We start from the raw sequence: 6000 nt of genomic DNA on the forward strand, positions 1-6000 counted from the left end.
AGGACTCCAATGGGCAAAGCACATTCTTAGCTTTTTGGGTTATCTCCTTGACTCAGTGAGTTTTAACTATAATAGTTGTGCTCACCCTAATTTCAGAGGTTGAGGGCACATTTGACAATATCTAAAGTAATCACAACTGAGGAGAGGGGACTTAGGGAATTTACTATGGGGATACTTCTAAAATTATACAATTTGGGGAACATAGAATTGGTTAAGGCACTTTTTTTGCATGCAGATGAACGTTATTTGGTTATTTGGGATACATGGTTCCCCGAAGTATCATTGTGTGTTACAATGAAAGCCCAAACTACCACTAGGGAAACCCAAGTAATTCCCTGAACCCAACTTGATGCTTGGGTTCTAGCATTGAATCACTGATCCAGTGTCAAGAATCATAAATGTTCCTCTGTTACTGAGCACGTTTGGGAGGCCTGAGGAAAAATGTTTGTTTGTTTTTGTATTTTTGGGTCACACCTGGTGGTGCTCAGGAGTTATTCCTGGCTCTGAACTTACTCAGAAATTGTTCCTGGCATGGGGGGCCATATGTGATGCAGGGAGTAGAACCACCGTAGGTCCTAGATTGGCTGCGTGCACTACCACTGTGCACTACCACTGTGCTATCTCTCTGGCCCCGAAAAAATGTTTTTTTAAAAGAATGTTCTAATCTACATAGTACCTCTTCATTAACAACAGTGAAGACCAAAATGTCAAAAAGGAAAATAGAGAAAGAGAGTAAAAGGCCTTTCTAAAGGTAGGTGATGGGGTGGGAGAGAGACTGGGGACATTGGTGATGGCAAATGTGCACTGATGAAGGGTGGTGTACATCCTATGACTGAAACTCAATCATGAACAATTTTGTAAACATGGCGCTTAAATAATTATAAAAAAAATAACAAAGAATATTATGGCCTATAAAGTTGATTATGCCAAATCTAAAAAAGCTTGCTTTCACTTGATGTAAAATCCTTAAACTAGAGTGGAGAAAAATAGATTAGTTATATTATAGCTAATCCGATTTAATTCATGCATTTTGCAGGATAAAAAATAAAGCCAGATAGGACCTTGTGGCCTCAGGAGGGATAAATTAGAGAGGAAGAGGACACTGCAGATAAAGAACTGGCATTCTAAGTTTCTATGGGAAGGTGTCCCTTTCAACTGGCTGTCTTCCCATTGGTTGAGGGCAGCTGGACTAATTCTTTACTTATATATTGTAATATAAGAAAAGATGAAACTAAACTATAAGAATTTAATTTTTATAAAATAAGAGAAGACTTGAAAGGGTAATTGAGAGAGCATCCCAGTTCTGTTCCCATGGGTGGCCACACTCCAATCCAGCCCAATGTAGGACACAAACAGGAATCTGTGTTGCACAGACTTTCCCATATTAGGTCAGCATTATGTCAGACATGACTCCATTTCTGTCACTCAGATGAGAACCCTAAGACCAAAGGAGGTAGCATGGTTTGTCCAGAGTTACACAACAGAAGAATCTTGACCAGTAGCTAAGTAGTAGATTCATACTGTCCCAACTCTGAAGACAATCACCAGGAGAACCAAGCTTGAACCTTCAAACACGTTGTAAGCTCTTTGTTTATGAGAAGCAGAATCAGCAGTCAGTTTCTTCCAAACACATGAATTTGATATGCTATAAAAAAAATATGCTCTGGGGCGGAGAGATAGCATGGAGGTAAGGCATTGGCCTTTCATGCAGGAGGCCATCGGTTCAAATCCCGGTGTCCCATATGGTCCCCCGTGCCTACCAGGAGCAATTTCTGAGCCTGGAGCCAGGAATAACCCCTGAGCACTGCCGTGTGTGACCCAAAAACCACACACAAAAAAAAATGCTCTGTAACAACTCACCAGAAAGCACATTTTCTGGATCAACCTACCTTTGGGTATATAGATAAAAGTCTTCCATCTTAAAGGTTCTTAGTCCATTACCTTTTCTGGAGACCAGAGTGGGCTACAACATGTCTAGGGTCACAGGTCAGTTTCTGATTGGTCTCCTGACTCCTTGTCAGTTTCATATTTGGCAATAGAAAGACAAGAAAGAAAGAAAGAAAAAACCTGAATATGGCCTTCTCCTGAGTGGGCAGGCATTAACTTCTGTAGAGTTCCCTTCTGAGACAAAGACATTTGCATGGTGTGATTTCCCCATAAACCTTGCAGAAAGGACTTTATAGTCCATTGCCTCTGTTAATAAATTAATAGAGTAAATGGGATTCTTGATTGTTAAAATGGCAACTTCAAAGGGACAAGGAAAACTCCAGATAGTAAAAAAGTAAAAATAACAAGCTATTTGCGAATTCCAAGTCCAGATAGCAGTTTCAATTCTGTACATTTTTAAGTCATGACAGAAAGTTCCACTTTCCATTTGAAAGAGAGATGTATGGGTTCCTCAATTTCCTTCAAAACAACATGCTTTTGAGCCTTTCATTTGGTCTATAACTCAACACATATAACAATATGGAGGCAGTAATTATGGGAGAAATCAAAGAAATAGGTAAATGAGCCTATGAAGGTGAGCAACAGCAAATCAGTCAATAGCAATAAATGTATATTCAAATGAGTCACTATGTAGCCAATAAAGATTAAATTCAGCAAATTATTAAAATCAGCAAACTATATTCAGTCTCACTGTCTATAAGAAAAATAAAACCACCTTTTAATGGTATAGATTAAAGCAGATCCTTCCCTGATAAGATGTAGGGAATAAACTTTCATTGTTTCATATACTGAAATTTATCATTCTTGTTATTCAGAGAGGGATATAAATACACAACATTGGTGGTTATTCCTGGCTTTATTCTCCGGGGTCATTGCCAACAGTGCTGAAGACCATGTAGCAAGGGATTAAACTGGGATTAGTTTTGTGCAAGGCAAGGGTTTTATCCCCTGTACTTTTTCTCCAGTTCTATTATTATTATTCTCATTTTGACCATGATTTACAATAGTGTTAATACTAATATTTTTTAATGTAATGTCACCGTACCACACCTAATATCGCTACAACTGTTTATAGGTCCCTTCTCATATACACCAACACCCTTAGAAAATTCTATTCTTAGGCTATTGTTCATGGCATCCATAAAGATTTAATTATCGGGGCCGGGCGGTGGCGCTAAAGGTAAGGTGCGCCTGCCTTGCCTGCGCTAGCCTTGGACAGACCGCGGTTCGATCCCCCGGTGTCCCATATGGTCCCCCAAGCCAGGAGCAACTTCTGAGCGCATAGCCAGGAGTAACCCCTGAGCGTTACCGGGTGTGGCCCAAAAACCAAAAAAAAAAAAAAAAAAAAAAAAAAAAAGATTTAATTATCTTTGATAAATCCCTACCCCTCCATTGTCACCTTTCCATCCTCTCTCCTTTGAAGATACTTAGTTAAATGCTAAAAGAAAAATTAGCACCAAAAATGAATCAAGAAATCTGCTTCCTATGTGATGTCCTGTTGAAAATCTTACTTCTGGGCTAGAATATCACATCTCTTATTTGCTGAACAACAATTGCTCGACCTTGGTAATATCTGTATCCCAAACTAAACCATTCATATCACAGGATGTGATAGAGTCTACATACCATCCCCAACTGGGATTTTTAAAATGGTCTCCAGTGACTGCGAAGAACTTCCCAATTAGAGAATATATAGCATAAGTCTACAATACAAGTTATAGGGCCAGAAAGACAGTACAAAAGTTAAAGTAATTTTTTTTCATTTGGTCAGTCTCAGTTTTTCTCCTGTATCACTCCCTGAGCACTGTCAGAGGTTATTCCTTAGTACAGAACTACAGAAATCTCGAGTACTAATGAATGTGGCCAAAAGAAACCATACTGAAATTTCAAGTTATATTTTCTTCCTTTCCAAAAGTCCATACACATATAAACACCTAAATATACTATACACATTCAACATACACAAGAGGGATGGGTTCAGGATAATCACAGCAAATGTCCTCTTAGGAGAGAGTGAAAATATGCAAGAGGCACTGAGCCAGAAAAATTCCACAATCCTGCCAGAAGAGAAAATTGATATTCTGAATGAGAGACTATGATACCACCATCAAGAAACTCCTTCCTTGTCTTTTATTGTTCTGGCCCCTGGGTGAGTCCAGCATGAGCCAAAGGAGATAAGCTTGTTTCCTTAGTTTACTTTTTGTTGGTGGGAGGTTGGCATCTATATAATTGTTTTTAAGATTAAGAATTTTCTAGTCTCATCTCATGTAATCTTTGGTAGTTCCAGAAATATTTTAAGTTTTAAAGATTTTCTGGGTCCAGCTCATGAAGACTTTGGTATTTCATTTCACTCAGCAATGTCAGTTTTTCTAACCAATTTTCAATGACTATGAAAAAAGTTCTTCTTTAAGAGAGTTGTCAAAAGTGTTCTTTTTCTTGCCTTTTTTCTGCCTAGTGTCTCTCTCTCTCTTCTTTTAAACTAATCTCTTATAAGATACCTTTAAGTTATACGGAAAAATCAATGAGAAGGCTCCTTTTTGAATTTTTTCATTTGATCTATGTCATTTCTCCAACTGGGAACCTTTGCTTCTGAACTGAGTTCTACTGAATAGTAGTGAATACAATCTTTTTTATTGTGTGGAGTCCAACTTGATGACCTCCCCATCTCTGAACTCTCTATTCTTTTCTGTCTGCAGTTCATTTAATAATTTCATGACTCATCTCTGTAATACTTTGCCAAGCACAGTCATGTGACCATCATTCCATTTTCCTACTTCTTCCTCATGTCATCACAGGCTACAACTTTACAAATATCTCAGCCTCCATTTTCCATGCCCTAATTGGGCTTCCCATTGCCTGTCCCTTAAGCTCACATCATACTTTTAATACTTGGTGGATGGAGCCAATCAATTTCTTTCAAAATAATTAACAATAACTGTTGATTTTCAATAGCCTGACACAATGATGGTATATTTCTTACTCATCAATTGCAAGAAGAAATAGACTGTCAGGGCCAGAAAGATAGCATGGAGGTAAGACATTTGCCTTGCATGCAGAAGGATGGTGGTTCAAATCCCAGCATCCCATATGGCCCTCCAAGCCTGCCAGGAGCAATTTCTGAGCTTAGAGCTTGGAGTAACCCCTGAGTGCTGCTGGGTGTGACCCAAAAACCAAAAAAAAGAAAGAAGAAAGAAAGAAAGAAAGAAAGAAAGAAAGAAAGAAAGAAAGAAAGAAAGAAAGAAAGAAAGAAAGAAAGAAAGAAAGAAAGAAAGAAAGAAAGAAAGAAAGAAAGAAAGAAAGAAAGAAAGAAAGAAAGAAAGAAAGAAAGAAAGAAAGAAAGAAAGAAAGAAAGAAAGAAAGAAAGAAAGAAAGAAAGAAAGAAAGAAAGAAAGAAAGAAAGAAAGAAAGAAATAGACTGTCCATTTTAAGTTTGAAAGAGCTAATAATTTCTAAACTCCAAAAAATCACATTTAAAGCATACTGAAGCATAAAAGCCCAATGAAGCCTAAAAGGATCAAGTTAAAATTGTGCTTTACCAATCCCCCTGTGGTGGCCTTGGAAAACTCAGTCAACACATACTCTGTGGAAGGGAATCATTCAGGTTGATATCATGTTGTAACCCTTCAACATCATCTGCCTGCAATATTTGTCTACCCTGGTATCCAAAAGCAAGATGAATATTCATAATTTTGGGAAAGTTCATAAACCAGAGGCTAAACTAGTCTCATAATTGAAAACTGTAATTCTGTGAAAAACTCACAAGTTTATGATTAATTCTGCTGGCTTACTATTTATTGTCTTATTGTCTCTTGTTAGATGCAATGTTCATCTCCACCTCAGTGATATCGGGCTCTGACTAATGACAGAATGGCTGAAGGTAATCAAGTATGACACTCCATAGAAGTTTTCAAGACCAGGGTATAGATACTCGAGTTAGCTTTTATTTCAAAGTCCATAGTCAACAGTATTACAAACAGAGCCTGCTAGGTCTGGCAACTAATGTCTGTACTACTGTTTATCATGGGTACTGCAGAAGGACAGTGGTTCAAATCC

The sequence above is a fragment of the Suncus etruscus genome, chromosome 5 (genome assembly GCF_024139225.1).
Source record: "Suncus etruscus isolate mSunEtr1 chromosome 5, mSunEtr1.pri.cur, whole genome shotgun sequence".
Lineage (NCBI taxonomy): Eukaryota > Metazoa > Chordata > Mammalia > Eulipotyphla > Soricidae > Suncus > Suncus etruscus.